Below are 16,893 nucleotides of genomic sequence, written 5' to 3'. Positions count from 1 at the left end.
ATTAATCAGGATGGGCAGGGATGGTGTCCCTAGCCTCTGTTTGCCAGAAGCTGGGAATGGGCGACAGAGGATGGATCACTTGATGATTACCTGTTCTGTTCATTCCCTCTGGGGAACCTGGCACTGGCCACTGTCGGAAACAGGATATTGGGCTCGATGGACCTTTGGTCTGACCCGCATGACTCAGATTGACCTTTGGTCTGGCCCAGGATGTTCTATAGTAAACGTTGTTTATTTTGCAGAGATAAAAATGTCTGGTTGATGAACACAGATGAAACACTTGTGTTTCCCACAAAGAATCCTAGGCCTGCCAGTTTTACCCATGGTGGGTGTATAGCTAAAAAATTAGTAAAAGCTAGTATGGCTGCAAACACCATGAAAAATACCTATTTTAACAGCCATTGGAGGCTTACTTTTAAAAATATCAGGCAGATTTTTATGACTCTGCTACAATGGAGAGCTAATGACCAAAACTAGTCTCAGCACAGGTCCTCTTCTATTCAGTAACTTTGCTTCTGAAGCTTGTTGTTTATAGGTATATTAGAAGTGTGATTGCCGTTTCAGCTCCCGAGCTCACATCCCACAAATGAGAGACACAGGGTACATCTTCACTACCGGCCGTATCGGCAGGTAGCAATCGATTTCTCGGGGATCGATATATTGCATCTCATCTAGATGCGATATATCGATCCCCAAACAAGCTCCTGTCGACTCCGGAACTCCACCACAGCGAACAGTGGTAGTGGAGTCGATGGGGGAGCCGTGGACATCAATCCCACGCCGTGACGATGGTAGGTAACTCGATCTAAGATACTTCGACTTCAGCTACGCTATTCACGTAGCTGAAGTTGCGTATCTTAGATTGATTTCCCCCCCTAGTGTAGACCAGCCCACAGAAATAACTAACAGGAATGCTAATAGACATTCATAGCAATGTTGGGGTTTTTTAATGGGGGTGACTTATTTTTTATTTGCTAACAAAAGGGTACCCAGGGCAGATGACTGCCCCCTTTAAGCATCCTTGTCCTGCAAAGGGGACCTGGTGTTTCATAGCCTGTAGGGGGGTGGGAGAGGTGAGCAGAGGAGTTCCTATAGCGACTACCTAGATGAGGAGCCACTTGGTATCTTCTTCTTGCCATTTCAGGATTTCCTGCTGCAGGTGCTACCATGCCATCTCTCTCTTTTTGGTCACCCTGGCCAATGAGTTCATCTCCTCCCTCTCACAACCCAAAGGGAAGAGCAGCTCCATAGCATGTGGCCTCACTGGCTCCCATTACAGCCCTGCCTGGACCAGTTCTGAGGGGACTGAAGGTGGGCAAATTGTTGGGGCTGCATTTGGAAAAGTTTGGGGAGCCAGTTTGATGTGATGGGTGGCAGGTGACCCCCGGCCTTTGGCTCTGAGATGGGGTCTTTGGCACGTGGCCCAGCACATCTGGGTTCTTCTTCTGGTTCCACCACTGGCCATTGGTCACAGCATCCCTCATTTTGGGAGGCCTCATTTACAGTGCCAACAGGAAGCTACATCAGTTTGCTTTGCCACGAAGTTAAATGTTCCCACACATTGGGATGCCTTCTACCCCTGCTGCTTCCTCCCCACTAGCCACCTCAGTTCCACCTTCTCTCCCACTCCGGTGTGCATGTGTGTGTTGTACAGGAGCCAAGAACCTTTTCTAACCTTGACAAACTGACACACCGAAAGCTGAAGTCTCAAAACAAAACATTATGATTGGAAATGGCTAAATATTCCATTTCAACTTTCACGATTCTAAAGTCTGTTAGACCCCCAAGTGGGGCCCGAGGGCCAGACAACAGGTGCTCCGGCCTCCATCCCCCAACGGAATTTTCCCCCACCCCTCAGAACTGCCACTGGTCACGTAGCTGCTCAGAAAGCAGAACTTGCAACAGGAAAAGCAGCCTTGTGGTCGGCCAGCCTGGAGGGACAAAGTTCCCCTCACGACGGTTGCTTCCTGGGTAGGGATGTTGGGGCCCGACTGCCTCCCTTGTATGGGCATTTGCCACTCGCGACCCCCCAATTGGCTTATCACTAACTATGACGACAAATTCGCTATTTATTGCCGGTCCCCTCCCGGGGACGGGCGGAGAGACCCCGAATTCCTGTCGAAACCGTATCCAGGCCTGATCACCATGAAGACTCTCTCTCGGCTCACGCGTTTCCTGAAGCCTAACCGCTTGCCGGCCGTAATGAAACTTTTGTGGTTTGTATGTGTAAGTATAATTAGCTGTTAAGTATTCTGTACTGGTAGATAAGAGGCAAAGACTGATTCCAGCCGCCCCAAGACTCCTGCTAGGGGAAACCCGTTGACCAGGAAATCTTGAAAGCAAGGGGGATCAGTTGAGCCTCACACTTTATTTAGGGAAATTAGTTGCTGCATTTATGATTACTAATAGCACCAATATCACTTCTACTAACCCCTGGAACGACCTGAATAACTACTGGGACTTGGAAAAATACCAAGGCCAGCTTTTATTTGTAATTGCAGTATTTGTATTATTTGCTTTGGTAGTGTATTGTAAGCCCCAGCTGTAACTAATCGTGTTATCCCTTATCCTTATCCGTGATTCATTTAATAAACCCTTATTCTCTTAAACACTAAGAGTGATTGCTTGCGTGTTCTCCGTCACTGCCCTTGGGCACTTGACACCCCCCCCCCCAGGGCATCCAGTGATCGAACCTCCGCCCTACCCCAACGCTCATTACCAGGTAGATAACGGGCACCTGGTGGCCATATCGGTGGAGCAAGGGGCGAGAGTAATCTGTGATCAACATGGCGTCACGAACAGGATGCCTTCGGGAGGGTCGGTGCCCGTGGTGTAGTGGGGACCGTGAACAATCTGAGCTCGAGCAATTTCAACACTTACAATTTCACCAAGTGGCCAGCAGACAGTCTGCGAGGTCCACCCTAGATTGGGTTTGTACTATAGAGTCAGGGTCAGGGTCGAAAAGCTATACTACCTCATTAACCCTGCCTGCCGTAGGATGCCTCCTCCACTGCCATCCCACCTTTAAGTGTCAGCCGGCCGATGGTTCCCTGCAACCCCAGTGCACGGGGGTTGCGGAAACTAGTCAGACTGAGACACCATCAGGCATCTGGAAGGAGTGTAGCCGTATCATCAAAAAATCCGGGGCCACCGTTTCTAAACTCATACCCCCGCCCCGGGTACAGTCAGGTGATCCTGCCCACGGGTTGCTAGCCCAGTTACTGCAGGAATTAGAGCAGACCAGGCGGACAAAGAAACTTAGACCAGACGAGTTTAAGTCGGAGGACGTGTCCACGGTCTTGTTCAGTGCACTTAACAAAGCGCTGGACCTCTGTGCGGTCCTTCATGGAAGCACTATGTTTGCTGCTAAACAAGCCGCTGCGAGCGGTACCGACAGTGCAGAAAGTGAGATAAGTGGCAAGGAGCAGGAGGACGGGAGTCAGGCTGGTAAAAGCCCACCCCCCTATGAAGCTCCCCCTTCGATCTACCCTGCTCTCCCCCCTGCTCTCCCCTCAGCCCCACCTGCGCCTGAGCGGGAGAGGCAGATGGAAGCAATGCCCGTTTCTATCACTAAAACTAAGGTGGATTATGGGGCAGGTCAGACAGTTTCGACTACCGAGTATCGAACTCGCACTAAGGCAGAGATGAAGGAATTTCTGGCAGACACGAGGCGCAGGGAGGGCGAGGCACCCCTAGTGTGGCTGGGTCGTCTGGCCCTTGATCACGGGGCAGAGATGGTGGACAGGGAGGAAGCCGCTGTTCTGGCAAAAACGTCCAATTGGGCGTCAGGGTTCCCGGGTCATCATCTCTTGGAAAATCAGGTATGGCCGATTACCACCCCGGCCGCGGCCGTCTTGGCCATGAAGGGCAGTTTTAGGGGGCTGTATGTGCCTCCCGGCAGCGTAAATACACCCCATGAGATCATCTGGGCTATTGCCGGAGCATCCATCGTAGTGTGGGATCCACGAGCGGTACCGTTAAATTTAGACGAGGGACGGGTTCAGTCAGCTGTCCCTTTTGTTTATGTCACAGACCCCAGTCAAATTCCGGTCCACCGGGACGCGGTGGACTCGGCCGTAGAGGGCGCCCCACCAATTGACACAGGGGGACTCCTGCTGTTGCAAGGTTGGATTGGGCAACCCCTTATCACCTTATATGAGGCCGTGTCTCGGCTCCGAATGCCACCAGCCCCGAAGAATCCCATTTCAGCCCTTCCAGCTGAGAGCCCCGTTAATAAGGGTCAACCTAAGCACCCTGAACGTACTAAAGCTGAAAGGGCACTTTTTGGGTTCCTATTACATAAGGGGATCCCCAAGGAGGCACTGCGGAAGATGTCTGATACCCAACAGCAAGATTTGGGAAAACAGTTAGGATGGAAGGATTGGGATGACTATTTGAGGACAAAAAACGAGTAGAGGCCGGGTGCGCCCCGGCCTCCACAGAGACTTGGGATGACCGACCATACCACACCCTATTAGTAGCTGGTCCCAAACCCCCTTACACCCCTGTATCTTTTCTGTTGGACACCGGAGCTCAAATCTCCGTTATAAAACCCGATGTGCCCCACGTACCCACAAGTTCTACTATGTTTGTTCAGGGTCTTAACAGTATTGAAGAAAAGCCTGTAGTCAGCTTTACTTTAATTCATAAGGGGTATAAGCGAAAAGTAAAGGCATTGTTGGGAGGGACAAATTTGTTGGGGGTTGGGGATATAAAACGACTGTGATTACAAAAACAGGTCTGTCAGGCCCTGCCTGTCACCCTGTCACCCCGATGCCTCCCCCCCTTATAGCCCCGAGCTTGTTAATAACAGTTCATGGAAATTTTCCCCTATTCCCACGAAGCCTGAAGGCATCCCCCTCATTAAGCAGCTGCTCGACCAGTTGTTAAAGGAGGGACGGATAGCACAGGCGATCCGCGTCCAACTATCTATCTCCCGGCTGGGGTATTCCCAAGCCCGGCAACCCCTCTGAATTTCGATTGGTAATTGATTATAGGCAGGCAAATAGCCGAGTTCGACACCTCCCGTTTGCAGGCCCAGCCACCATCCCAGAAATACGGCAGCAGCTAAGCGATGCCGGTGGGAGGTGGGCCTGCACCCTAGATTTAAAGGATATGTTCTATCAAATCCCTTTGGAGGACAAACCCCAAATCTTAAATTTCGCTTTCCAGGGCGCGCAGTATCAGTGGAAGGTGTGCCCTCAGGGGTTCTGTAATTCCCCAGCCTTGGCAACGGCCGCTCTCGCGAAAACCTTAAAAGGGGTAGAAGCCACTGGGGGCACCACCATTTTAGCCTATGTGGACGACATAATTGTAATTGGGCCCAACGAACACATAGTTCAGCACGTAACTAACGCCGTGGTAACCGAACTAAAGGCCAATGGGTGGCGAATTAATGAGGCAAAAAGCCACCTCGTGCCCTCTCAAAGCTTTTCCTTCTTAGGCCAACATTATGACCCCTACGACTGTGGCCAACCCACCTCGGGGATTCTAGATCCTTGGGTAACAGACCCGCCCGAGAATAAAAAGCAACTGCAAAGACTCTTAGGCCTAATTAATTATCACCGACACTTCATCCCAGATAAACACCTTGTAGACCTGGAGGTGATCCAGGAACCCCTCTCGTCCAAACGGAAACGGGAAATATGGAGTCCTGAGGCCCAAAAAAGCCTGGAACAAATAGCCACCTGGTTTGCCTCTAACCCACGGCTAGCACGATATAAAAGGGATTCACCTTTTACCATTACCCTTTTCTTTACACAACATCATTATGGGTACTCAGTATCACAGGACGGGCAACCGGTCTATAACTGGGCCCGACGGCTCAAGGGCCCTCAGTATCGATATGGGCCCATAGGACTCATGTTACTAGCCGCAGGCGAGGCACGCATTTGGGCCCCGCTTTCTTGTAAAGGGACCCTGATTGGCCCTGAGGTACACCTCATTACATGGCTCACGCGGTTGCCCCCTCCCAGTTTTCACGGAACCAGCACAACGTGGCAACAGCTGTGTTATGTGGGGGAGATCACGTGGCGGGAATGGACGCTTAAATCGCTGCCAAACGATGTCCGATTCCCAATAGCCTCGGAGCCCCTGTGTATAGAAACAAAATATGACCCCTGGATTGTATCTGATGGGGGCACTTCCCCGACCCCCCGGGCAGGTGTCCTCTGTGCTAAATGCGACCACTTCCAGGTTGACCTCCTTCCCCCGGGTTCATCGGCCCAGCATAGCGAAGTTCATGGGGTCCTTCTCGCTGCCCAGCACGTTACCCAGGCCCATTCCATTTCTGCTCAGGTCGTGCTAGGTATAGACTCACAATTTTGTCTCAGCATCCTCACGGGAGAGGCTAACCCCACAGCATTTACGCCCCTGTGGGAGACTATTTTTGACCTCGTACGTAAGTTCCCACGGCCCTGGTTTATAACTCATTGCCCGTCACATCGTCCTGACTCTAACCCCCTCCACTCTGAATTGGATCACAGAATGAGGGAAATTCAGGCACCCCAAGTGTGCCTGGGGCAGCAGCCCCAGCTTAACACCGACCCATTCCTCCAATGGCTTCATGAGGATTGGGGGCATTTGCCTAGCGGCCGCCTATACAATCAGTTAGCCCTAGGTGCTCAGGGAAAGCCTGAGGTGCGGCGGCAGGACTGCGAAAGAGTCGTGCAGGCCTGCCTTAAGTGTGCACAAATCAAGTCCCAAAACCGCCCGCGCTACGAGCGGTGGGCGTACGCTGCAGAGTACTTCCCTCCTGGCGCGGTGTGGCAAATAGATTTAATGGGACCCCTACCCGGAGCCCGTCGCCACCCTAAGGCTCTGGTAGTGGTAGATTTGGGCTCCCGTCAAACTCACTGTATTCCCCTGAATACCACCACGGCTGCGGCTGTGGCTGGGGCACTGCAACAGGTAGCCGCAGCATGGGGTGTGCCCTCCGAGGTTCAAGCAGATGGAGGACCCCCGTTTACCAGCAAACGTTTCGAAGCGTTAGTGCTGGGATGGGGGGCTTCCCTCCATATTCACTTAAAGTATCACCCCGAAAGTAACGGTGTTGTAGAGCGGAAAATCGGGGTTCTGAAAACCATGATACGTTCAGTTAATCCCAACGATGACTATAAGAGCTGGAGTGCGCTATTACCCCAGGTTCTTATCTCCCTCAATGCAAACTATTCTCGTTGGCCGGAGATCAGCCCCAAACCTAGAGGTCCCTGGACTCCCGTATATCACCCTGACCAACTAGTCTGGGTGGCTGAGCCACAGGCCTCAGGTCGCCGGGAACCCTACGCCGCACAAATTGTAAGTGCAGGTAAATATCCCAATACCTATACGGTTGTGGATGCCCAGGGCACCCATACCTTGGTCCACCACAACTGGATAAGCAAACGTTCTGAGTCAGGAGCGAACTAACGGGGGCCAATAAGGCCGCCTTCTGTTCTGTCTTACAGTTCGCCATAGCGGCAGGAAGCCAGAACGACGATCGGAGGGGCCCACCTCTGCTGAACCTGAGACGGTATCCTGTGGGCGAAAATGCCCATCAGCTTCTGTTTGCAGCCTATTGGATCCAGGAAGCCCTGGGAGGAAACATCGACTTATCTTCGCTGACCTCTGATAACTGCCTTGCATGTTCTAACAAGCTGTCTGTAAATAGGCCCTTGTTTGATTTATTACCGTTAGTGTTTAACTTTAGTAGTATTAATGGTCCCCTTAATTGCTCTTCCCCCTCAGCTCAGTGGCTCCCTACCGCGCAGTGGACAGGTTGCACAAATGACCTTTTTAACCCCATTTCCCCTCTTGTTTTCCCTATTTTTAATAGAACTAGAGCACGCTGCAGGGACCCACTCCCCTTGTCACCTGCACAGAGACCCATGGCGTCCCATTGTTGGGCATTTTAGGGCAAGGAGGGACATAAAAACCGGTCAGACTCACCCTATTGGGTCGGCACGTATCCGAATTGTTCTCAAACCCTTGTCTATGGCAACGTGTCTTACGGTGACGTTGTTATGGATCGGGACACCCCCTTGCCAATAATCAATAAAACTGTCGTGGAAATAGATGTCTGGGCCCCACCCTTTAGCACCTTTTTTAACCCTCTTAGGCACACCTATTTTTATTCTAATTGGGTTTTAAACAAATTACGACCCGGTCATTTCTGGCTATGTGGCGAGGTAGCCTTTGCGGCACTCCCCCCCAACCCCAAAGGCATATGTACCATTGGCTCTATCCTGATAAAAGGGGGCGGTGTTTATGTTAAGACCTGGCAGCCCAGTTCAGCCGGGAGGATTCGACGTTCTTGGGGATGGTGGGAGAGGGCGAAGGGGGCGTTGTCCTCTATGGTTTCTTCAGTGGTCTCGTTCAACCCCGTGGGGTACATGTTATTGCGTGAGCAAGTATTATTCCAATCACTGGCTATTGAAACGCTAGCTAATACTACTGCAAAAGGCTTTAGTTTAGTTAATCAGCGGTTAGGTGAGTTAGCAGATTATTCTTTTCAGAATCGCTTAATGATACAATTTTTGTTACAATCACGGGATTTTTGTGAAACCCTTGTATCTATGTATCCCCAGTTTAAAGATAAGTGCTGTATCTCTCTTTCTTCTATTTCTGGAAACTTAACTGAAGTAATTGATGATCTTAAGGCCTTAGGAACCGCTGTGCGTGAGTCCAGAGAGACCTTTCGCTTCTGGTCATGGCTGGAGTGGTTGGGCCTTGGAGCCTATAAGGCTTATTTTCAATCCCTTTTTGTGTCGCTTGTGGTGGGCCTCTGCCTCCTCTGCCTCGGGTGCGCTTTTGTTAAGGCCTGTGTTCGGCGGATGGTGGGAAGTGCCCTTATTGCCTCGGCTACTGAGAAACGTCCGCTCGTAGGGGCGGATGCTGACTCAGACACTGAGGTTTAGGTACGTGGGGCGATGTCGGCCGGAGCATGGGGGCATGTTAGACCCCCAAGTGGGGCCCCAGGGCCAGACAACGGGTGCTCCGGCCTCCATCCCCCAACGGAATTTTCCCCCACCCCTAGAACTGCCACTGGTCACGTAGCTGCTCAGAAAGCAGAACTTGCAACAGGAAAAGCAGCCTTGTGGTCGGCCAGCCTGGGGGGACAAAGTTCCCCTCACGACGGTTGCTTCCTGGGTAGGGATGTTGGGGCCCGACTGCCTCCCTTGTATGGGCATTTGCCACTCGCGACCCCCCAATTGGCTTATCACTAATTATGACGACAAATTCGCTATTTATTGCCGGTCCCCTCCCGGGGACGGGCGGAGAGACCCCGAATTCCTGTCGAAACCGTATCCAGGCCTGATCACCCTGAAGACTCTCTCTCGGCTCACGCGTTTCCTGAAGCCTAACCGCTTGCCGGCCGTAATGAAACTTTTGTGGTTTGTATGTGTAAGTATAATTAGCTGTTAAGTATTCTGTACTGGTAGATAAGAGGCAAAGACTGATTCCAGCCGCCCCAAGACTCCTGCTAGGGGAAACCCGTTGACCAGGAAATCTTGAAAGCAAGGGGGATCAGTTGAGCCTCACACTTTATTTAGGGAAATTAGTTGCTGCATTTATGATTACTAATAGCACCAATATCACTTCTACTAACCCCTGGAACGACCTGAATAACTATTGGGACTTGGAAAAATACCAAGGCCAGCTTTTATTTGTAATTGCAGTATTTGTATTATTTGCTTTGGTAGTGTATTGTAAGCCCCAGCTGTAACTAATCGTGTTATCCCTTATCCTTATCCGTGATTCATTTAATAAACCCTTATTCTCTTAAACACTAAGAGTGATTGCTTGCGTGTTCTCCGTCACTGCCCTTGGGCACTTGACACCCCCCCCCCAGGGCATCCAGTGATCGAACCTCCGCCCTACCCCAACGCTCATTACCCGGTAGATAACGGGCACCTGGTGGCCATATCGGTGGAGCAAGGGGCGAGAGTAATCTGTGATCAACAAAGTCTTCAGAATATTTTCTTCTGCAATTTTTTTTTTCACACTTTGACTTTTTCTGTTCAGATTCAAAGACGGGAAACTACTTTTGAAATGTCAAAATTTTCCATCTGACCGAAATCCCACCTCCTGACCAACTCTACTTATCAGTGCTTGGAGGGCAGCCTGCTTGGTGTGAGTAGGCAGAAAGCCTCTTTGAGAGTGACTCCCCACGTGTGTTTCAAAATGCAGGAGCTGCTGCACCTTCTCTGGAGGAAATGTCTGCGGAGATGCACTTGTGATGCCGGAGAGAAAGCTGTGACATTTTTATCTTTGAAGTATCAGCAGGGGCCACTCACAGACAAACCATAATAGACTTTAATTCTGTCTTATTTATACCCAGGCTGCCACTGACTGGTTACCAGGCTGCAAGAAAAAAGCTTTTCAATTTTTGTAAGAACCTCTGATTTTTCTCCTGCTGGGAGCAGCTTAATTACCAACCCTGAACTACTTAAAAGGCAGAATCACCTGCCCTTGAGGCTGAGGCTGGTGCTGGAAGTGCATTTTCCAGCTGACTTGGGAGATTTGGGACACTGGAGATTTTTATTCATTATCAGTGATTTTTTATTAAAGCAAATAATAAATAATCTTAGACTTTTTCTCTGCCCTTGTCTGTCTTGGGAAAATCAGTCTAGAGGGAGCTGCTTGTAGCTAGCGTATTCTGACCTGTGATTCCGCTCCCTCAAGCCAGTGCAGATGGAGTCTTACTTGTAGCCCGAAAGTATTGAATGCATGGGTCAGCCAGTGCCAACTCCTCCTAGAATATGTGGGGCTGAAGAGTATGCTGTCTAGCGCTGGAATGAAAGAACTCTGTAACACAAGGGAGTGAGGGCCCGGTGCACTTGAGTTCTAATCATAGTTCTGACAGTGACGACTCCTGTCACTGTGAGCAAATTGACGACTATTCTCCAGCTGTAAAATGGGGATAAAATCTAACCATACCTCAGTGGTGTGTCATGAGGCAGCAGCAAAATACAATATGAAAGTCCTTGTGAGGTGGGGAAATTGGTTTGAAAGTATCGCTCACCACAAGAAATTACAAATCATGCATCAGACTTCCCCAAAAATCATGTGGTTGAAATAAACAAAAAAAAAAAAAGATTATTTTTTCTGTGTGTGTGTGCGTGTGTGTGTATGTGTGAATTTCAGGTTTAAAAGTCAACCTGTAATGCATGCAGAAACACATGCCTCTACTTGACTGCTCGGAGGGAGACTTCACTTATCCTCTCCTCACCCCCGAGGTAGGGGAACTGGGAGGGGCTTTCCCTTTGCCCCTGCCCTGGTTCTCATCACGCAGACAGAAAGCAGAAGACCAGAAGTCCCAAGTGCAGGCAATGAAATGTTTATTGGGGTTAGTTTCAAACAAGCATATCCATATGAGAGCCTTTTTCCTAGTATCCCTGTTCCCACCTCCTCCTTCCTAGTAGGCATAATTATACCTGTATTGCACACCCTTGGTCCCACCTCTTACAATTTATGGTCATGCTCTGTTTTGGAGAGTCATGAGTCTGGGGGCTTGGTACCACCTCTTTGGTATCCCATGGGAGGAGTAAGGAGTGAGGTCATGCTTCGATCAGGGATGAGCATTTCTTTGGCTTTTAGTGTGTCTTATGCCTCCCCTCTCCAACTCACTTGTCCCTCCTAACTGGTTGCTTGACCTTGGCTTGAGAACAGAGCCGGGTCGCCTTCCAGTGTGTGCTCGTATATTACACTCCCGCTATACCTAGTAACACTTTAACTCTTCCTTATCTTTTCTCATTATACTAATTAATGCATCTGGCTGGGCAGAAGCAACACACACAGTGTCTTTGTTCTCTGCTCACACATATTAGTACAAGATAGAAGAATATCAAAAATCAAACCCAAAATTCTACCTCAGGCTAACAAACAGGCCTACATACTACCAGGAACTACCATCCATTTACTGTTGCTGTCTTGACCCAGCAGCAACTCTTCTCTGCCCGAGAACTTCTCTACCTGGAAGCTGGCAGCACCACTTCTCTTGCCTCTCCCCCTCCATCACCTCCCACTGCCTCATGGTTTCTGCTGTGCCCAGGGCACAGCAGCACCACATCCCTGCCTCCTGCTGCCCCAGGATCCTCTCTTCCATCTAGCGCCATGCTCTGAAGGCAAGGCGCAGAGGCAGGGTAGGTCTGTGTCCTCAGTCCTGAAAATCAAGGGATTGGAGGAACTTATCGCATCATTGCAGCAGCTCTTCCTGCCTGTACCAATATCCTGTGACTTGTGATTGATTCATGAGAGTTGGCAATATTGCCTTTCCCCGATTGGGTGAATGGGCTCCTCTTACCTACCCTACCACCATTCTATCCCCAACATCTCCCACCTCATCAATGTCTCTGCACCCCCCTCCCCTGCTCCCCCCTTGCTCTTCATATCCACCTTTCAACATGTATCTCCTGCTCCTCTCAGTCCTCCCTCTGTCCTATCTAGCCCCATGAACCATGGAATGGCAACCATTTTGCCTTTGAGCCTGGCTTTGATTTAACTGAAAACAGTGGGAGGTGGAAGCCAACTTTAAAGGCAGCCTGACTTTCACATGCAGATAGACTGTAGGGAAATGGTGGCCATCTTGCTGGCTTCAGCCCCCTTGACCGTAATAGCAGAAGGGTAACAAAGATGATCAAGGGTATGGAACTGCTTCCATAAAAGAAGAGGCTAAAAAGATTAGGGCTATTAATGTTAGAAAAGAGCTGACTAAGAGGGGATATGATAGAGGTCTAAAAACACATGAATGGTGTGGAGAAAGGGAATAGAGATGTGTTATTTACTGTTTCTCACAAAACAAAAACCAGCTGTCACTTGATGAAATTAATAGGTAGCAGTTTTAATACAAACAAGAGGAAGTACTTTTTCACACAGCACACAGTCAACCTCTGGAATTTTTTGCCACTGGATGTTATGAAGTTCAAAAAAGAACTAGATAAATTGAACGAGGATAGGTCCATCAATGGCTATTAGCCAAAATGGTCAGTGATGTAACCCCATGATCTCATAGACTCATAGACTTAAGGGTCAGAAGGGACCAATATGATCATCTAGTCTGACCTCCTGCACAAAGCAAGCCACAGAATCCTACCCATCCACTTCTATAACAAACCCCTAACTTACGTCTGAGTTATTGAAGTCTTCAAATTGTGGTTTGAAGACTTCAAGCTGCAGAGAATCCTCCAGCAAGTGACCCATGCCCCACGCTGGAGAGGAAGGCGAAAAACCTCCAGGGCTTCTGCCAATCTGCCCCGGAGGAAAATTCCTTCCCGACCCCAAATATGGCGATCAGCTAAACCCTGAGCATGTGGGCAAGACTCACCAGCCAGCACTCAGGAAAGAATTCTCTGCAGTAACTCAGATCCATCCCATCCAACATCCCATCACAGACCATTGGGCATACTTATCTGCTAATAATCAAAGATCAATTGCCAAAATTAAGCTATCCCATCATACCATCCCTTCCATAAACTTATCAAGCTTAGTCTTAAAGCCAGATATGTCTTCTGCCCCCACTACTCCCCTTGGAAGGCTGTTCCAGGTGACCCTAAGCCTCCAAATGCCCAAAGCTGGGACTAGATGACAGGGAATGCGTCATTCAAAATTTCCCTGTTCTGTTCATTCCCTCTGAAGTATCTGGTGTTGTCAGATGTTCAGCTGTGTGTGTGTGTTTGTGTTCTCCCTGTGTGCCATCCCAGCTCTGCGCAGACAGCTGGCAGAGCAGATTTTGAGCGAACTGCCCAATGACCACAAGATCCATTAAGGCATGAAGGCACCCAGCCAGATTTATTGTCAACAAAGCATGGTCCTAGTTCCCTGGATCAATGTCTACAGTTATACTAGCACATGTACACCTGTGACAATGGATGTAGCTCAGTGAATGGCTGGACTTTGTATTTCCCCTTTGGCTGGCCAAAGACACTTCCTTTGAGATACATTTTGCCACCCATTGTCACCAATTGCCTTGTACATATTGGTTTAATCAACACATTTTTATCATGATGCTGTTACTTTAACCTTATTTTTTGAATGGATCCATGTGTTTCTGTTATCTTTGAGGAATGTGCTGGTATTAAGGTGTTTTGGTACTATCTTTTAAAATATGTTTGCATATGTATTCTTGTACCTAGCACTATTTAAAAATGTGTGTGTTTTTGCAGTAGTAACCCTGTTTTTGCCAGATTTTGTTTGCAAGGCCTATCTCTTGCTCACAGCTCAACTTTGCTTTATATTAGCAAAGTTTTAACTACTTTAACCAAGGCCTCAGGCCTCAGGCCTCATACCAGTCCTCTAATACATGGGCTTATGTTTCAGGCCCTCTTCCTACTACATCTGGCACTGGCCACCACCAGAAGACAGGATACTGGGGTAGATGAACCATTGGTATGACCCAGCATAGCCGTTCTAATGAGCTGTTAGCCATTTTGAATAAGGAAAAATTTGTGAGTAGGCAGTCTTTCATAATGTTTTCATGTGACAAGTGAAAATACCCCCAAATAGTTAGAATCATAATGAAATTGTGAGAGCTGGCACTCCTGGGGTTGTGGTTACAGTCATCCTTGCTCTACCTAGAGATGTGTAGCTAGCAAGCATCACCATAAATGCCTGTTCATGCTTACCCACCGTGTATAACTGGAGGGACCAATGGTCAGGAATGAGGGCCTGCAGCTGGGGCTGGGATAAGCAGGTTCTCAACCAGGGTATGTGTACCCCTGGGGGTACTTAGAGGTCTTCCAGGGGGTACATGAACCCATCTAGATATTTCTCTAGTTTTATAACAGGCTACATAAAAAGCACTAGCCAAGTCAGTAAAACTTAAAATTTCATACCGACAATGGCTTGTTTATACTGCTCTATATACTTTACACTGAGATGCAAGTACAATATTTGTATTCCAATTGATTTATTTTATAATTATAAGGTAAAAAAGAGAAAGGAAGCAATTTTTCAGTAAGAGTGAGCGGTGACACTTTTCTATTTTTATGTCTGATATTTTAAGCAAGTAGTTTTTAAGTGAGGTGAAACTTGGCGGTACGCAAGACAAATCAGACTCTTGCAAGGGATACAGTAGTCTGGGAAGATTGAGAACCACTGAGCTACTTAACCACAGCTGAAACCACTGATCTGCCAGATTGCCTTTATCAGCTGTGTGGCATTGCCGGGAATGCTCTTAAACCCAGCAGCAGCCCATGGACAGTGGCCACTCAATGCTTACATCTGCAGCTCAGTTCACCTGAATTCCCTTGCTTTTTGTTTACCTACTTCATGCTCTTTGCACTGTCTTCACCCTCAGTTGCTCGTGTTCAGCTCTCAGTTAAGCTGATTTGCCATGCAGTCTTCTGTCTGCCTTGCCACCATATTTCTCTTCCTTCCTATCTTCCTGCTAGCATTCTGTAATCCACACTCATACGCAAGCGATGCAGTCCTGAACTTTATCATGCAGGAACCCTGCAGACGTGCTCTCAAGGTAGTAGTTCTGTCACGCATACGATACCAGATTTACTGGTATGATCCAGCTGCTTTTGGACAGGAACGGTGCCTGGCTTTTTGGCACCCTATGGGGGTCCTTCTGCGCTCCCGGTCATTGGTGGCAATTCTGTGGTGGGGGGGGGTCCTTCCATGCTCCCGGTCTTTGGGGCACTTCTGTGGCAGGTCCCGGAGGGAGTGAAGGACCCGCCGCAGAATTGCCGACGATGACCCAGAGTGCGGAAGGACCCCTCGCTGCCAAATTGCCTCCGAGGGCGGCAAAATGCCACCCTTCCAAATCCTGGTGCCCTAGTCGGTCGCCTAAATGGAAGTGCCATCCCTGCTTTTGGACCACTCCATAAGCCCCATTTTACTGGCTGATCCAACTAGGTTGACAGTGGTTTTCCACTGCAGCAATCCACACACACATCTCAGCTACACATCCCAATCACCACAGGCCCCAGCATGTCAGTCCCCTGGCTGCAGCCCCTAACATCCCAGCCCCTAACCTCACCACCCCCAAACATCCCTCACTCTCCCTCACCTCACAGCCTCTCCGACATTCCTATCAGACCACCAACTCCCCCTTGTCCCTTACTTACTCCTGTGACTTTCTTGACCACTCACCATTACCCCAGGCTCAGTGCTCCACTCCCCTTGCGGGCTAGAGTAGCTCCTCCAAGTCCTGATCACCCAGCAGCTCTCCCAAATTTGAGGGAGGAGTGGCATTGTGACCTGGCTCACAGGATCACAGCACCACTCAGATTTGACCCAAGCAGTTGCCTGTCTGTGATGATGGAGGAGTGGCCAGTCCAAACACCACTCTCTCAAATTTGGCCCGGTTGCCCTTTCTTTTCATGACAGATGGGCCAAATTTGTGTGGTGCTGCGACCACATGCACCAAGTGAAGTGCCAGAGAGCTGCTCTGGCCTGGATTTCAGCTGTCAGGGTAACTGTTCCAACAGCACAACACCCCTACTGTTACAATGCAGTGAGTGAAGACAAAGCATATTTAAACCTTAACCTGAGAGTTTCCCTTTGACAGTTCGGTGCGTCAAAGCACCACTGAACCATGAAACAAATAGAAGACACGTTTCAATTAGAGTTAGAAACATGGCTCCCAGTACAGATGGGCCTAACTAGGCCAGTAAGCATCAAGTACCATTGAATTTTCAGGAGATGGGAAAGCTGCAGGCTTAACACACTGAATGTTGAGAGCTATTTTTTGGTGGCAAGTCTTGTAATACAACTCTATGGATTATTATTATTTTGTATTATGCTAGTTGCATGGGATGTTGCATCTTCTTCTGGGAAAGACACCTGGCTCTTTCCACAGAAATGATGAGTACAGTAATCCATCCTGACAAAGTGCTGTGTCTTACTGCTTTATCACAGAGTCATCTCTAAGAAGCAGAAACAGTCATCACTACTGAATATTGTGTCCAT

Source organism: Gopherus evgoodei, chromosome 2 (genome assembly GCF_007399415.2).
Source record: "Gopherus evgoodei ecotype Sinaloan lineage chromosome 2, rGopEvg1_v1.p, whole genome shotgun sequence".
NCBI lineage: Eukaryota > Metazoa > Chordata > Testudines > Testudinidae > Gopherus > Gopherus evgoodei.
Note: the sequence above shows the minus strand (reverse complement) of the source record.